Consider the following 18,720-nt stretch of genomic DNA (forward strand, 5'->3'; position numbering starts at 1 on the left):
GGTTGGTGTCCTATGTATAATATTGGACATAGTGCGAAATTTTAATGAAACGTTTCCTTAAGAGTCTTGTTATCGTTTTGATTTTGGGAGAAATGCCATTCATGAATTTAATTATTGAGCTCGCTGCAGTGGCTTGTCGTTTTATGCTATGGTACCGAACATGGTTCTAAGATTTAAATTAAATATTCTCTTTCTGTTGTTGTTACTTTTGAGACTGACGTATTCAGGAAATAATTGAGTCTAACTTATTGTACAGATAACATTAAAATTAACTCAATCAATGGATTCCACACTTTCATTTCTCCTATGGGCGCTGCTACATGTACCATCTCATTGATACTGAGGTTCGTTATTCCTAACAGTTTCTATGAGTTTAAGTTGCTGCTGTAAGATTTAAATAATTGATGTCAATATAAAAACTTAATATTAATTTCCAACCATTAGAACTTTTATTTCAGAGTTTCTACAGTCTGTATAGTTCTGACATTAGAGGTGTAGATCACCTTGTGTAAACTTTTTCCTCCTGTACAACAGTTATCAAAAACTGACAACTAATCGCATGTTATGTTAATCAACAGAATAATCTTCAAGTAAATGGAGTTTAAACGCAATAGGTGGCGAAAACAGTCATAAATTTTGAAAGTTCCTTGTTCATTCCACACCTGGCACTAACTTTAGTTCTATTTTTTCCTCACTTTCATAAGTGTTAATACCTGTTGCTCGTTTATATCACATTTAAATGAAAATGTAGTACAGTTGTGGCCAATGATGATGACAGATTTCAGCTCAACAGCTTGTCTACACATATGAATACTAGTAACCCTACCTCCAATTCTCTATAGCATCGAATTCTCAAGCATAAAACAGCGTCATACATCTTATCGCACCATAAATGTGTTAATTGTTTAAATATTTGATGTTAAACATGTATAATCTTTATGTGTAAAGATGAAAAATCATAATTATGTTAGTTTTATTAGTTTTCAACAGTTCACTCACAGACTATTGTAAAAGTGAAAATCAAATGTAAAAGCTAATTTTTAAAAGCATATCATTGTTTATGATGCCATATCTCCTGCACAGTTTTGCATATACATTCAGTGGTATATGTGAGTTATGTCTGAAAAATCAGCTCCAAATGGAGTTAGTTGTAAAAAAGACTTAAATTAAATGGTCATATCTGACACTAATGTTTTGCTAAATGAAAACCGAAAATGTAAGCGATAAATGGATTTCCTTTCATTATTTTTGGGGCAAGAGGGAGCATCAGTAAGAAAAAGTTTAAAATTATGTGTAAAGTTTGTTGGAATTGGATACATGCTCTCATTCACAAATTCTGGATAAATATAGTCTAGGTATTTTGCGCATCATGAGTTATGCTACCTCAGGACACATACAGAGTTTCCAACTTATTGTGTTACACTGTTAATTTCAGATATGCCTCTTAAAGAGTAGATTATGACAATATTTTAAGTTTTTAAATGTGGTCAAAAGTTATTTGACGTAGGCACCGAAAATCAAATTTTTGTTGCCCCTGGAAGACATTAGACAGGCAACCAGGAACTACTATCAGATGACTGTTGCCATCATTTAGTAATATAGAGAGGTTTCAGGAGGGGGCTGTGACCACTAAACTACTCACAAAAAAAAACTGGATGTAAGTGAAACGTCCCCTTAGAAAAACCAATGAATCACTGTGCTGACAAACCTCCCACACTATTTGACCCTCAAACAGCTGAGCAGAACTGAACGCACTCAGACACCCCGCTCCCCACCCATTCTGATCAACACCGAACTGACACACAACACTTTTAGCGCAACGCAATCCGGTCCTCAACAATCCCTACAAAAGAATGGCCCTGACTAACATTAACCTATACCTTTCACAAATCACTTACCTCACAAAAATCTTCGTTATTCGACTACTGCAATACGGCGAGCACCACTACTGCCAGCTAAATAAAAGATTCAAACTACTGAAGGCACTAACTACTGATAGGCATAGTTGGCAAATGAAAGATTTTGATAAAGAACAAACAATGTATTTACCTTAATAGTGTTCAAAAGTCATAATATATATAGCAGTTCATGACATCCATTCTTACAAATGTACTATTTCTGATGGACACACGTCCAGATCGTCCGCTCTCAAACATCCGTCATCTCACTTCCCCACATCCACCATTGCTGGCGGCTCACCTCCAACTGCGCAACGCTATGCGCTGTTCACATCCAGCCGCTCAACACTACAATAGCAAACAACAATGCAAACCAGCCACAGACTGCACACAGCACAGCCAGTGATTTTCATACAGAGCGCTACGTGCCGCGTGGCGTTACCAATGAAAAAACCTATACAGCCTATTTACATAAGGAAGTGAAATAAAAAACAAGGGGTTGCTATGGAACTTCTGTTTCCAAAAGAAATGTGGAGAAACCTCATTTCAGCCACACAACATTTCCATTTCCATCAGATTGTTACACGAAGCTCTAAAATCACATGAAGTGTGTATACAAGTCCTGCTTCGCCATTCCCCAGGTGTTGAGGACGTGCATACGTGTGCCGCTTGGGTTTTGCTACGGTGCTATGGATGTCTGAAGGCATCCTGAGCCGCCGACCTCTCACTGCCTGCAAACGGGCTATTTCTATCCCTCGATGAATAAAAATGCTTCGAGTATTTATCACACAATATATGTGCCTTGTTGAGTATTATCATTTGCAGAAAACCTCGCTTCAAGACGTTGAGTCGTTTGTGATATGTGACGACTGTTATGACCACATGGTACGCGATGATCAAGGTCGTGAATGGGCGCGGAATGCTCTTCGGATATAAAATCCTATAATTCGAGAAAGAAATGCTTTCATTTTTAAATAAAATTTCGGTATATTATCTACATTTCATTCACTGCAATGTATGAGCTAAAATCAACTATACGTAAAGTTTATGCAGTGCATTTTTTACCTCTGCAAAATCTTCAAAATTTCGCGCAATGTTTTACTTAATTTTGTACAACACAATAACTATGGCCTTTAAGGAAAAGAAATTCCTACCTTCAGCAAGGGAAGATACCAGACTGTAAGATGTGCAAAAATCAAATTTTTTTTCAACATCTCTAAAAAAGGACGATAGGTATTTCATAGCAGCGGGCAAGCCAGCATGGACGGGACTGGGCGCATACCATCTGACCGTCAGTCGGATATAAAACCCCATAATTCGAGAACGAAATGAGATATCGTTCTGCTCTCAATTTTAAATGAAATTTCGATATGCAGGGTGATTGTAATTAAAGTTAAACTTTCCAACCTCTGTAGAAATAACAGCACTGCTCAGAATGACATCAAATTGCAACGGAATATTATCGGAGAAGGGGGGAAAACGTATGGCAGAAGAAATATAAATAGTTAAAAAATGTAGCAATAGATTGTGCTGTAATCATCATAAGTTAATAGTGGTCGACTACAAATGAAAAAAGTCTCATACAACAATACCTAAAGTGTACGTTTGATGTTGAACAAGCTGTACTACTCAGTGTGGATGGGTGTACAGGTGTGATACTATTAGTTACGTGAGCCCACCCACCATATCATATCGGATGGTAAAAATCAGTTTTTAATTGTCCTGAGGCCAAAAACCGCATGAAAAACATCAAACAGAATCTAATCGGATTATTAATTTCAAAGTGAATGGCGTAAAACATATTTAATATGCTGTCCACCGTTTTCTGCAACAAGTTGAAATCGAGAAACAGCATGTTCCACAACTGATCGAAGTGTTTCCCAGGTCATGCACAGAATGTGTTGCTCAATGCGTGCCTTCAATGCAGGTAAGTTTGCAATTGGAACACTGAACACAGCGTCTTTCAGATAGCCCTGTGTGCCACAAGTCACATCGAATAATCTCAGGTGATCAGGATGGTCAGGCTGTAGGGAAATGGCGGCTGATAATTCTAACATTTTCTAAATGGCGCTTCAGCAGCTGCTTAATTGGATTTGCAATGTGTGGAGGTGCGCCATCTTGCATAAAAATGATCCCATTCACACATCCACGCTGTTGGAGAGCTGGAATGATGTGATTGCGCAAAAGACACTCGTAACGGTTACCAGTAATGGTACAGGTAACAGGACCGGAAGCACCTGTCTCTTCGAAAAAATATGGCCCTATGATAAATGATCCCGTAACCCCGCACCACATGGTGACCTATCCAGGATGAAGTGATACTGATTGATTTGCGTGTGGATTTTCCTTTGCCCATATTCGACGATTCTGTTTATTGACATACCCTGTCAGATGGAAGTGGGCTTTGTCTGTCCACAAAATCTTCCACGGCCAATATTTGTCCACTTCCATGCGAGCAAGAAATTCTAAAGCAAAGGTCCCTCTTGGTGGCAGGTCAACAGGAAGCAACTCATGTACATGGGTAATTTTGAATGGATAACAAAGAAAGATGTTTCATAGGATTTTATGCACTGTGCTCAGAGGTATGTCCAATGTTCGGGCAATTCTCCGTGCACTACACATCTGCACACCACCACTCATCTCCTTCTGCATTGCTGTGGCCACTGCTTCTACTGACATCGAATCCGTTCGTTTCCTTCTTCCACCAGGTTGTACACCAAAAGGACCCGTGTTTTCTAATTTCCGAATCATTTTCTCCCTGCCCACGGCAGCCATCGGACCATAGCCTTTTTTCAAACCTTTCAGCGTCCGGAACTTCTGCAGAGCGACGTGTGCGCAGTAATCATTCTTGTAATTCAGCTTTACAAGCAGAACGTGATCCTGCATTGAGACAGTCATGCAAACGTCGCAGACTCGAAAGGAGAAAAAGCCGTGTACCCGGCGTGTTTATACCAACTTCAGTGGGTCGTGCGCATGACAGGTGTTATCATTTACGTATTCTGACACATACAGCGCCATCTATTGCTCAATTTTCACACTGTTTTTTTTCTGCTGCCATACGTTTTCCCCCTTCTCCGATAATATTCCGTTGCAATTTGACATCATTATGACCAGTGGTGTTATTTCTACAGTGTTTTGAAACTTTAATTATAATCACCTCATATTATATACATTTCATTCACTACAATGTATGAACCAAAAACAACCACACGCAAAGTTTACACAATGCATTTTTACCTCTGTGAACTCTTAAAAATTTCGTGTGATGTTTCATCTTACTTTGACGGAATACAGTAAGTACGAGGCGTGTTTTTAAGTAAAGTCCGTTTTGTTGTAGACACTAGTAGTTCGCGCGGATACCGCAACGAGCGCGTTCGTCATGTACCAGCATGCCGCGGGAACAACTGTGCTCAGTTTCAGCTCTGTAGCTAACCTGTATGGTTCTGTTCTGTGCCTTCAAAATGTTTGAGACTATCAACTCGCCGGCTGCGTGTCAGGTTCGCTCAGTGATACGGTTTTTGTCAGCAAGAAACCAGTCTGCTGCAGAAATTCATCGACAGATTTGAGAAGTGTATGGTGATACTCTTATGAGTCAAAGCAAACAGCATAAGTGAGTACAACAATTCAAAGATGGCCGTGTCTATGATGAGGACCGCTCCAGTCGCCCTTCTTTAATTACAGACGATTGGGTGGATTCAATTGATGTGAGGATTCGTGATAACAGCCGCTTCACAATAACAGGTCTCTCAAACGAATTTCCTGACGTGTCGAGATCACTGTCTTACAACATTGTTTCTGAACACCTAAAGTTTAGGAAACTGTGCTCCCGTTGGGTCCCAAAACTCCCAACAGAGGACCACAAAAACCAGAGATTTGAGTGTGCAATGAAATTCTTTACTCGTTATCACAAAGAAGGTGACGGCTTCTCGAGTCAGATCGTAACTGGAGACGAAACATGGGTTTCGCATATCATGCCCGAATCGAAGCAACAGAGCATGGAATGGAGACACACAGACTCACCTGTAAAGGTGAAGGCCAAACAGACTCCGTCCCAGTGCAAAATCATGGCGTCGGTGTTTTGGGATAGGAATGGTGTTTTGTTGGTCGACTTCATGCAATGAGGAACTACTATCACCGGAGAAGCATACTGGCAAACCCTGAGGAAGCTACACAGAGTGATTCAAAACAAAAGATGTGGCATGCTGACAAACGGAATTGTTCTTCTCCATGACAATTGAAGATCTCACACTGCAGATCAGACTTGCGATTTATTGTACAGTGTTGGCTGGGAAGTTTTAGACCATCCACCCAACAGTCCTGATCTTGCACTGAGCGATTAACATCTCTTCCTCCACCTCAAACAACAATTCAATGGCAACCATTACAATGATGACGACGACGTGAAAACGGCAGTGAACTCTTGGTTATTGGAGGAGGCAGCAAGTTTTTATGAAGAGGATATTTTAAAATTAATTGAGAGGCGTCGTCGTTGAGTGACTGTAGGAGGATACAAGATGACTTGGACAGGATTTGTGATTGGTGTAAAGAATGGCAGCTAACTCTAAATATAGATAAATGTAAATTAATACAGATGAATAGGAAAAAGAATCCCGTAATGTTTGAATACTCCATTAGTAGTGTAGCGCTTGACACAGTCACATCGATTAAATATTTGGGCGTAACATTGCAGAGCAATATGAAGTGGGACAAGCATGTAATGGCAGTTGTGGGGAAGGCGGATAGTCATCTTCGGTTCATTGGTAGAATTTTCGGAAGATGTGGTTCATCTGTAAAGGAGACCGCTTATAAAACACTTATGCGACCTATTCTTGAGTACTGCTCGAGCGTTTGGGATCCCTATCAGGTCGGATTGGGGGAGGACATAGAAGCAATTCAGAGGCGGGCTGCTAGATTTGTTACTGGTAGGTTTGATCATCACGCGAGTGTTATGGAAATGCTTCAGGAACTCAGGTGGGAGTCTTTAGAGGAAAGGAGGCGTTCTTTTCGTGAATCGCTACTGAGGAAATTTAGAGAACCAGCATTTGAGGCTGACTGCAGTACAATTTTACTGCTGCCAACTTACGTTTTGCGGAAAGATCACAAAGATAAGATTAGAGAGATTAGGGCTCGTACAGAGGCATATAGGCAGTCATTTTTCCCTCGTTCTGTTTGAGAGTGGAACAGGGAGAGAAGCTGCTAGTTGTGGTACGAGGTACCCTCCGCCACGCACCGTATGGTGGATTGCGGAGTATGTATGTAGATGTAAATGTAGAGGGCACGTGTTTGAATAAACTTGGCTATTATGTCGAAAAATAGAGTGAAGTATGTACTTTCTGAAAATAAATTTACTTTTTTGAAATAACCTTTCGTTGTGTACTTATGTTAAGATGGACGTTACTTAAAAAACACGCCTCGTATGATGGACAACAAAAAGAAATGCAGTTCTTTATAGAGTATCAGTCACAGAAAAGGCTGATGATAAATACTTTATATCAGCCGGAGCGTCATCTCTCAGCACAGGCACCAGCATTAGGTGAGCAGTGCAGCCGTAACAAAAGCCGCCTCAGCAGGGAATGCAAAGAGCACGTCTGTAGCAGCGAAGAGTTAAGGGGGAGTATCGTCTGGGAATGGAACGGGAGGCCCAACCTCAGGAGAAGTGGGAGTGAAGAAGAGCGGCCAATGGGCAGCTCGCGTTTTAATCAGGATGCGCCTCGCCTGGCGAGCAGATCCGGCGGGGGCTGATTACTGCGCGTCCGGCGCCGAGCTGCGACGCGGCGCTGTGGTGCCGTGTGCAGCGGCACTGTAGTGCCGTGTGGAGCGGAGCTGTGGTGCCGTGTGGAGCGGCTCTGAGATGCCGTGTGGAGCGGCGTGGCGCGTTGCGGCACACGCTGGCGCTGCTGCTGGCGGCGGCGAGATTGCGTGGCGGCGAGGCCGACCGGCCGGCCGGACGGGGCGCATAACTTCAGGGAAAGGGCGGCCGCCGCGCTGCAAGGAGGAAGCGAAAAAAGGAAGCGGCCGAGGGCGTGGGGGGCGGAGATAGGGAAGAGGACGAGAAGATCCGGGGGGGCCGCCGCAGCGCGCCGCGCCAGAGGAAGAGAAATGAGTTTGTTAAAAAGCCAGAAACGGCGCCGGCGAGGGTCCTGCAGGAAGGGCGAGCCTCAGGACTTGCACGCATCGCAGACATCAAAGTGGAAGGCACAAAATGAAATCCGGGCCGAGACGAGGTGGAGTGGAGGAAGGAGGCGGCGCCGGCAGGGGAGGGGAGGCAGCGCCGGCGGCCCTCATCTTGGTGGCCGCAGTAATTAAGGGCCGGCAGCCAGCGGCAGCGCCGGGCCACCACCTCCAACAGGTGCCGCGCTGGCCAGCGCCGTTGGCGCTACCTGTGTCCACACAGCTCTCACCGCCAATGGAATGCTTCGTTTCAGGCTCTGGAAGACGTATTCTTCAGCTAGAGTCTCCTCAACGTGCCCTGTTCTCAGCTCCTTCCTCCACCTGTGTGTATGTTCGTCCACTTGTAATGTCGACCATCATTACAGTTCTCTTCCTATCTCTTTCTCTCGTTCTTTCCGCTTTTCCCTCTGTAATTCCGAGCTTCAGACAACAGGCTATTTTCCTATGTTAACAATATGGTTCGGATTGCTGTTATTGTGATTCATTATAACATTTAAATAGCATTTACGGTCAATATTCTCACAATGTTGTTGTTATTGTGGTCACGTCCTGAGACTGGTTTGATGCAGCTCTCCATGCTACTCTATCCTGTGCAAGCTTCTTCATCTCCCAGTACCTACTGCAACCTACATCCCTCTGAATCTGCTTAGTGTATTCATCTCTTGGTCTCCCTCTACCATTTTTACCCTCCACGATCCCCTCCAATACTAAATTGGTGATCCGTTGATGCCTCAGAACATGTCCTACCAACCGATCCCTTCTTCTAGTCAAGTTGTGCCACAAACTTCTCTTCTCCCCAATCCTATTCAATACTTCCTCGTTGGTTATGTGATCTACCCATCTAATCTTCAGCATTCTTTTGCAGCACCACAGTTCGAAAGCTTCTATTCTCTCCTTGTCCAAACTATTTATCGTCCATGTTTCACTTCCATACATGGCTACACTCCATACAAATACTTTCAGAAACGACTTACTGACACTTAAATCTATACCCGATGTTAACAAATTTCTCTTCTTCAGAAATGCTTTCCTTGCCATTGCCAATCTACATTTTTTATCCTCTCTACTTCGACCATCATTAGTTATTTTGCTCCCCAAATAGCAGAACTCATCTACTACTTTAAATGCCTCATTTCCTAATCTAATTCCCTCAGCATCACCCGACTTAATTCTACTACATTCCATTATCCTCGTTTTGCTTTTGTTGATGTTCATCTTGTATCCTCCTTTCAAGACGCTGTCCATTCCGTTCAACTGTTCTTCCAAGTCCTTTGCTGTCTCTGACAGAATTACAATGTCATCGGCGAACCTCAAAGTTTTTATTTCTTCTCCATGGATTTTAATACCTACACCGAATTTTTCTTTTGTTTTCTTTACTGCTTGTTCAATATACAGATTGAATAACATCAGGGAGAAGCTACAACCCTGTCTCACTGCCTTCCCAACCACTGCTTCCCTTTCGTGCCCCTCGACTCTTATAACTGCCATCTGGTTTCTATACAAATTGTAAATGGCCTTTCGCTCCCTGTATTTAACCCCTGCCACCTTCTGAATTTGAAAGAGAGTATTCCAGTCACGTTGTCAAAAGCTTTCTCTAAGTCTACAAATGATAGGAACATAGGTTTGCCTTTCCTTAATCTAGCTTCTAAGATAAGTCATAGAGTCAGTATTGCCTTACGTGTTCCAGTATTTTTACGGAATTCAAGCTGATCTACTCCGAGGTCGGCTTCTACCACTTTTTCCATTCGTCTGTAAAGAATTCGCGTTAGTATTTTGCAGCCGTGACTTATTAAACTGATAGTTCGGTAATTTTCACATCTGTCAACACCTGCTTTCTTTGGGATTGGAATTATTATATTCTTCTTGAAGTATGAGGGTGTTTCGCCTGTCTCATACATCTTGCTCACCAGATGGTAGAGTTTTGTCAGGGCTGGCTCTCCCAAGGCTGTCAGTAGTTCTAATGGAATGTTGTCTACTCCCAGGGCCTTGTTTCGACTTGGGTCTTTCAGTGCTCTGTCAAACTCTTCACGCAAAATCGTATCTTCCATTTAATCTTCAGCTGACAGTATACCAGTTATTTTTAAGTAATTAAAGCTTAAAAATAATTAAAAATCTCTGTTATTGGCTGATGCTCTAGTGATATCACAGGCTTGGAGTAAGACAAACGATACTTATGTTACAGGACCGTTAGCCAAAGTTACGAGGTTATTACGTACTTTTTCTGAAAACAGTTTAGCTATTTTGTGAAGAAAAATGCAAATACAACTTTTAACTAACAATAGAAAAGAATATTGTGCATGGTGATAATAGAAGCCTTGCGAAAGTTGATGCGTTTATGCTCCACCCATTTAGAGCGGTGATAGGTGCAACGGCGGACATTCTTTTCCCTGTTTCCTGCAACGTAATTAAACTCGCTCAAAACTAAGAAATTGTAGAACTTTTGCGAATGAGTCTGTATATATGACTATATATCGACTATCAGTCATTAGCTGCGACCCAAAACGCAATAAAATTATTCTTGGTAAAACTTAGTGCTCATTTCTTTTCTAGTAGACACTCAGCAGAGACTTCTTCTTCATCAAGTACACAGTGGCGCAACGGGTAGCTTAACCACCAACAGCGCGAGAGGTCACATGTTCAAATCCTGGAAGAGTCATATTTTTGAAAGTTTTACATGAAATAGGAACATAGTCTTAGCAAGAACTGATTTTAGCAGCTGTTTGGATTGTGGGGTGTATTACATGCAGCTTCACATTAGTTTTAGTCTGAGAAATGGACAACGGAAGATAAACGCGTTCACTTTTTTGGAAAGCATTGCCAGTAATGAAGATACCAGCAAACGCCCACACTACAACAAGGTGTAGAAAGATGAGGTTATACGGAGAGATTTAAAACATGTACAACATGCAGGTGACACAAACAAAAGAGCTATGATGTTTGTGAGTGGAAACTAACGCCAGCGTGTGAAGCAGATTTACTCCATCTTATTTTAAATGATGAAACTGCAAAAGTATGGAAAATAAGGATCCTAGCTGGACATGACGAAGATAAAAACATTGTTTCTAATAAAGTAGAAAGAGTGTGGTCACATAAATTAGAAAGTATCTTTCCGAGCGTGACGTGTGGGAACATCGATTCCAAAAGTAAGCGCATGTAAACAGCAAAGAAGACACAATAACACTTTGCTTCTTATCAGTGTGGTGAAGTTTTGTAATTGTGATTCGGTTTTCATATGGGAGCACTGTCGAGTCATTTTAGAAATAAGTTAAAATGTTCTTTCGGAGTAGACACGAACCAGCGATCTATGGACATCTTCTTCTTCTGTGGGGCTACAGTCCAGGATGAACCTTGGCCTTCCCAACGAGCTTCCGTAGGTCTTCTTTGACTCCATCCAGCCATCTTGCTCTAGGTCGACCTTGCCCTATTTGTCCTCCTGGATTACGAAAGATAATCTTCTTTATCACCTCAGACTCCTCCATTCTTGTCACTGTATGACTTTTTGTTACAGGAGCGGCGGTATATGTGGTGTACAATTCTGCATTGTACCTTTTCCTCCACCTTTCTCTGTCATACACAGGGCCAATTATTCTCCTCAAAACTTTCCTTTCAAATCCGTCGAGCAGACTTGCATCAGTTTCCGTCAAGGGCCATGTTTCCGAAGCATAAGTGAGAACTTGTATTACAAGGGTTTTATAAATAGTGAATTTTGTTGGGTGGCTGAGGAGTCTTGACCAGAGTAAATTATTCAAGGCGAAATATGACTTATTTGCTGATTACAAAAGAGAATCTTCTTTATCACCTCAGACTCCTCCATTCTTGTCACATGACCTGCCCATCTTATCCTTCCTCATTGTGTGATTTTTGTTACAGGAGCAGCGGCATATATGGTGTATGATTCTGCATTGTACCTTTTCCTCCATTTTTCTCTGTCATACACAGGGCCAATTATTCTCCTCAAAACTTTCCTCTCAAATCCGTCGAGCACACTGGCATCAGTTTCCGTCAAGGGCCATGTTTCCGAAGCATAAGTGAGAACTGGTCTAATAAGGTTTTAAAAATAGTGAATTTTGTTGGGTGGCTGAGAAGTCTTGACCAGAATAAATTACTCAAGGCGAAATATGCCTTATTTGCTGATATCAGTCTAATCTTAATTTCAATTGAGATGTCATTAAAGCAAGTGACTGTGGAACCAAGATCCCACAGGCCCACGATGGAAAAACTTTTTTGCTGAAAATACCTTTTATGTTTTTTAGGGTGGGAAATCCAAATGTGATACTTAAAAAACTTTTTCACCCACCATTTGTTCACATTTTACAGTTAAATTTATTAAATTAAGCGATTTTTTAAAGAATTTAACAGCTTGTATATACTTAACATAATTTAAAAAGAAGGTGTAATGAATGTAGATGACGTTGGTGGCATTGCTGAAAAACATTTACTGGCAAAAAAAAGGTCGATTCTATTTTTTGTGTTAACAGATAGTGGTGGTTCATGGTGTGGGTTCCTGTAGTCATGTCCTAGTTCATGAACCACGGGCAACGTATGAGTGGCCAAGTAAGTGATCCCGACAGTCGGGATACCAGTTACTTTGGAATAAGGCTGGGCATCTCGGACATATTCTGAGTCGTGGTCACCTTTGTGCTCATACGGCAAAGACTACCAAATCCACCAGCTAGTCCCTCAGCCGTTAGGGGTAAAACCCAATGGGACTCGGGGCAAGTAAGGCTAGCAACCTGCTTCCCTGGTACTTTAAATATGATGCTGGCAACAATCAGAGCAAAATGCCTCGGATCTTTGGAGGTGACGGAGTCCCACCTCTAACTGACAAACCAGGGACTCCTAAGATACGACTTGGCAAACAAATGGTAATGAGATGGGGAGCTATTAATATCAATGGGGGCTACTCTGGGAAGAAGGCAGAGCTGGCAGAGGCTGCAAGTAAGATGGGGCTGGACGTTTCAGCTGTTAGTGACATTCGGGTAAGGGGTGAGAAAGAAGAGGTAGTGGGAGAATACAAGGTCTACCTGTCAGGAGCCAAAGCAGGAATAGCACAATGGGGTGTAGGGCTTTACATCAGGAAAGAAATGGAACCCAGCGTAGTTGCAATAAGGTATGTAAACGAACGACTGATGTGGATAGATTTGACAGTGTCTAGCAAGAAAATTAGGATTGTGTCAGTATATTCGCATTGTGAAGGGACAGATCAAGATAAGATGGATAGTTTTTATGAGGCACTCAGTGATGTAGTTGTTAGAGTAAAGGACAAGGACAGTGTTCTGCTCATGGGTGATTTTAACGCCAGGATTGGAAATCGAACAGAAGGGTATGAAAAGGTTATGGGTAAATTTGGAGAGGATATGGAGGCCAACAGGAACGGGAAACAACTCTTGGATTTCTGTGCTAGTATGGGCTTAGTAATCACAAACTCCTTTTTTAAACATAAGAACATTCACCGGTATACTTGGGAAGGCAGGGGAACCAGATCTGTCATTGACTATATAATAACAGATCAGGAATTCAGGAAGGCTGTGAGGGACACACGTGTATTCAGGGGATTCTTTGATGACACTGATCATTATTTAATCTGCAGTGAAATTGGGATTGTGAGGCCGAAAGTGCAGGAGGTCAGGTCCATATGTAGGAGGATAAGAGTGGAGAAACTTCAGGATAAGGAAATCAGGCACAAGTACATAACAGCGATCTCAGAAAGGTACCAGTTAGTTGAGTGTAGTCAATTACAGTCATTGGAAAAGGAATGGACAAGATACAGGGACACAGTACTAGAAGTGGCTAAAGAATGTCTTGGAACAGTAGTGTGTAAAAGTAGGATGAAGCAAACAGCTTGGTGGAATGATACAGTCAAGGCAGCCTGTAAAAGGAAAAAGAAGGCGTATCAAAAATGGCTACATACCAGAACCCAGGTAGACAGAGAAAGTTATGTTGAAGAAAGAAACAAAGCCAAACAGATAATTGCAGCATCCAAGAAGAAATCGTGGGAAGACTTTGGAAACAGGTTGGAGACTATGGGTCAAGCTGCTGGAAAACCATTCTGGAGTGTAATTAGCAGTCTTCGAAAGGGAGGTAAGAAGGAAATGACAAGTATTTTGGACAGGTCAGGAAAACTGCTGGTGAATCCTGTGGATACCTTGGGCAGATGGAGGGAATATTTTGAAGAGTTGCTCAATGTAGGTGAAAATGCGATCAGTAATGTTTCAGATTTCGAGGTAGAATGGGATAGGAATGATGATGGAAATTGGATCACATTTGAGGAAGTGGAAAAAATGGTCAATAGATTGCCGTGCAATAAAGCGGCTGGGGTGGATGAAATTAAGTCGGAACTCATCAAATACAGTGGAATGTCAGGTCTTAAATGGCTACCCAGGATAATTGAAATGGTCTGGGAGTCGGGACAGGTTCCATCAGACTGGACAAAAGCAGTAATCACACCAACCTTTAAACATGGAAACACAAAAGATTGTAACAACTACAGAGGTATCTCTTTAATCAGTGGTGTGGGTAAAATCTTCTCAGGTATTGTTGAAAGGAAAGTGTGAGTATTAGTTGAGGACCAGTTAGATGAAAATCAGTGTGGGTTTAGGCCTCTTAGAGGCTGTCAGGACCAGATCTTTAGCTTACGGCAAATAATGGAGAAGTGTTATGAGTGGAACAGGGAATTGTATCTATGCTTTATAGAACTAGAAAAGTCATATGACCGTGTTCCTAGGAGGAAGTTATTGTCTGTTCTACAATTCCATAGAATAGGAGACAAACTTTTGCAAGCAATTAAAGGTCTTTACATGGATAGTCAGGCAGCAGTTAGAGTTGACGGTAAATTGAGTTCATGGTTCAGAGTAGTTTCAGGGGTAAGACAAGGCTGCAACCTGTCTCCACTGGTGTTCATATTATTTATGGATCATATGTTGAAAACAATAGACTGGCTGGGTGAGATTAAGATATGTGAACACAAAATAAGCAGTCTTGCATATGCAGATGACTTAGTTGTGATGGCAGATTCGATTGAAAGTTTGCAAAGTAATATTTCAGAGCTAGATCAGAAATGTAAGGACTATGGTATGAAGATTAGCATCTCCAAAACGAAAGTAATGTCAGTGGGAAAGAAATATAAACGGATTGAGTACCAAATAGGAGGAACAAAGTTAGAACAGGTGGACGGTTTCAATTACTTAGGATGCATATTCTCACAGGATGGCAACATAGTGAAGGAACTGGAAGCGAGGTGTAGCAAAGCTAATGCAGTGAGCGCTCAGCTGCGATCTACTCTCTTCTGCAAGAAGGAAGTCAGTACCAAGACTAAGTTATCTGTGCACCGTTCAATCTTTCGACCAACTTTGTTGTATGGGAGCGAAAGCTGGGTGGATTCAGGTTACCTTATCAACAAGGTTGAGGTTACGGATATGAAAGTAGCTAGGATGATTGCAGGTACTAGTAGATGGGTACAATGGCAGGAGGGTGTCCACAATGAGGAAATCAAAGAAAAACTGGGAATGAACTCTATAGATGTAGCAGTCAGGGCGAAGAGGCTTAGATGGTGGGGTCATGTTACACGCATGGGAGAAGCAAGATTACCCAAGAGACTCATGGATTCGGCAGTAGGGGGTAAGAGGAGTCGGGGCAGACCGAGGAGAAGGTATCTGGATTCGGTTAAGAATGATTTTGAAGTAATAGGTTTAACATCAGAAGAGGCACCAATGTTAGCACTGAATAGGGGATCATGGAGGAACTGTATAAGGGGGGCTATGCTCCAGACTGAACGCTGAAAGGCATAATCAGTCTTAAATGATGATGATGATGATGATGATGACAGATAGTGTTTTGTTTGCTGTCAACCTAACCTCACTTTCCCATTTTCTGTACATGTGCTCAGCACAATGTCTAATCGTGGTTGTAAAAACTCTGCTGACAGTTTTTGTTATATTTGTGGCTTAAAAACACTAAAGAAACATTGCAGAGTTTGTGAAAGAGGTTTATCTATTGTATCATACTTCGGGTCTAAACTTGGTGATGAAGTATTTTCTGATGTACAATCTGATTTAGATGAACCAGATGATGATGAATTCCATTGTAATACAGGAAGTGTAGAGCCCAAATTGTTTACCCAAACTGAGCTTAACGATTTGGTTAGGGATCTGGGCTTAACAGAAGAAAAAGCTGAATTGCTTGACTCTATATTAAAAGAAAATAACTTATTGGCAGTTGGAACCAGCATATACATGTATAGAAAGAGAGAACAGCAATTTTCCAAGTTTATTCAACAAGAAGGCGATTTAGTGTACTGCTCAGACATTCCTGGTCTGATGAATGAGTTTTGTATTGAATACTAAAAGGAAGACTAGAGGCTGTTTATCGATTCATCCAAAACTAGTTTAAAGGCTGTTTTATTACACCATGGTAACATGATGAATCTATATCTGACATTCTGTACATATGAAAGAAAGCTATGAAAACCTAGAAATAGTGCTAAAGAAAATAGGCTATTCTGCTCACGGTCGGATGATATGTGGTGATCTAAAAGTAACATGCATGCTCCTTGGTCAGCAAGGTGGCTTTACCAATTTCCATGTTTCTTGTGTGAATGGGACAGTAGGGCTAGGGATCAACACTGGTGCAGAAAGAATTGGCCTGTGAGGTTGTCTTTAAAATCTGGTGAGAAGATTCTATGCAAAACCCTTGTAGATCCAAAAAACATACTACTACACCTCTACATAAAAAGTTAGGCCTAATGAAACAGTTTGTAAAGGCTTTGCCTAAAGATGGACCATGTTTTAAATATCTCTGCCAAAAGTTTCCTCACCTTTCAGAAGCTAAACTAAAAAAAGACGTCTTTGTCGTACCTGACATTAGAAAATTAATGTTTGATGTTAACTTTGAATCCACAATGACCCTAAATGACGAAGAAGCATGGGTATCATTCAAGCAAGTCGTTAAAAAGTTCTTAGGACATGAAAAAGCCCCAGATTATGTTTCTATTGTAGCTACAACGTTAAAGAAGTTTAAAACTTTAGAATGTTTAATGAGCCTGAAAATTCACTTTTTGAACAGTCATCTTGATTACTTCCTGAACAAAATGGGAGATGTTAGTGAGGAGCAAGGAGAGCGTTTTCACCAGGACATTAAAGGGATGGAAAAACTCTACCAAGGCCGCTGGAACACCAACATGATGGGGGACTACTGTTGGTCACTTCACCGAGAAGTTCAGCAAGTGACTCATCATAGAAAAAGCTACACAGGAAGCTTCAAAGAAATAAGAGAAAGAAAATACAAACCAATTCCAATTGGCAAGTGAAACCTCTATTAACATACATTATTGTTTTAAGTAGCTCACTGTAAATACACACCATGCTTATGTTGTAACAAAGCATTTCATTAATTTACCCATTTACTTGATGGCATAAGCTTTTTATACTATATAGTAAAAAGCATATTGCTCGAAACCTATGGGTGATACAAAAAAACTAAGGCTAGTTTTGGATTCAACTCACAAAAATCTATAAAGATCACCTATCAAAGTAAAAAAAGTTTTTCAAAAAAATTTTTTCGTTGGCCTGGGGCCTCTTTAAAATGTGTATCCATTCACACTGAAAGTTGATGGCATGCTGGGTTGATATGCTTTCCAACATGCCATGTATTTAGTTTCATCTTCATTTATCACAAGACTCATCTTCTATCATGCTTGACTTAAGGCTGTAAAAGCTTCTTTCAGTGTTGGTACTGTCCGAACTATGATGTCTACGTTATCTACATTATCTGCATGTGCTAAAATCTGCATTGGCTTGTAGAAGATGGTGCACCTGGTTTGCAGGCCTGCTTCCCTAATCACCTTATCGAGTGGTACGTTAAATAATCAGCATGCTAATGCATCTCCTTGACGTAGCCCATTTCTTATTTCCAGAGGATCTGAGTAATTTCCTCGAACTCGAGTGCAGCTTCTTACTTCAGACAAAATCATTTTAACCGTTGTCAGGAGCTTTCCATGTATCCCCATTGCCTGTAAGGCATGGAACAAATGGTTTCTATTGATGCTGTCATATGCAGCATTAAAGTTAATAAGGAGCTGATGTGTTCCAATTCTATATTCAACAGTTTTCTCCAAAATTTGGCTCAGATTGAAAATCTGGTCTATTGTTGACCTGCCTCGTCGAAATCCGCTTTGGTATATTCCAATTTATTTTACCACCTGTGGGAGTAGCCGATCAAAAATAACATTAGATAACATCTTGTACCCCATGTTCAGCAGGGTGATTCCACGGTGGTTTCTACACTCCATAGATCGCTCCTTTTATGTATGGGACATAATATTCCTTCATTCCTTTCATCTGGTATCCTTTCCTGTTGACATATGAGAGTGATACGTTCAAACAGAGACTACTCTGAAGTTGCTCCTCCACATTTTAGCAATTCTGCAGGAATGTTATCAGTGCCGGGGGCCTTGTTATTCTTCAGTTTCCTTAAAGCTTTTTTAGCGTCCTCTAACCCTAGGCCATCCAGTGGCTGTTCGTCATCCAACCCTTGCTCACAATCATTAGAGATATCCACTGCTTGCTCTATCTCTCCATTCAGCTGGTCATTAAAGTATCTTCGCCATCTTTCCAGAGTCTGTTTACTCTCACTTATTATGTTTCCTTCTTCATCT

Source organism: Schistocerca piceifrons, chromosome 7, assembly GCF_021461385.2.
Source record: "Schistocerca piceifrons isolate TAMUIC-IGC-003096 chromosome 7, iqSchPice1.1, whole genome shotgun sequence".
Lineage (NCBI taxonomy): Eukaryota > Metazoa > Arthropoda > Insecta > Orthoptera > Acrididae > Schistocerca > Schistocerca piceifrons.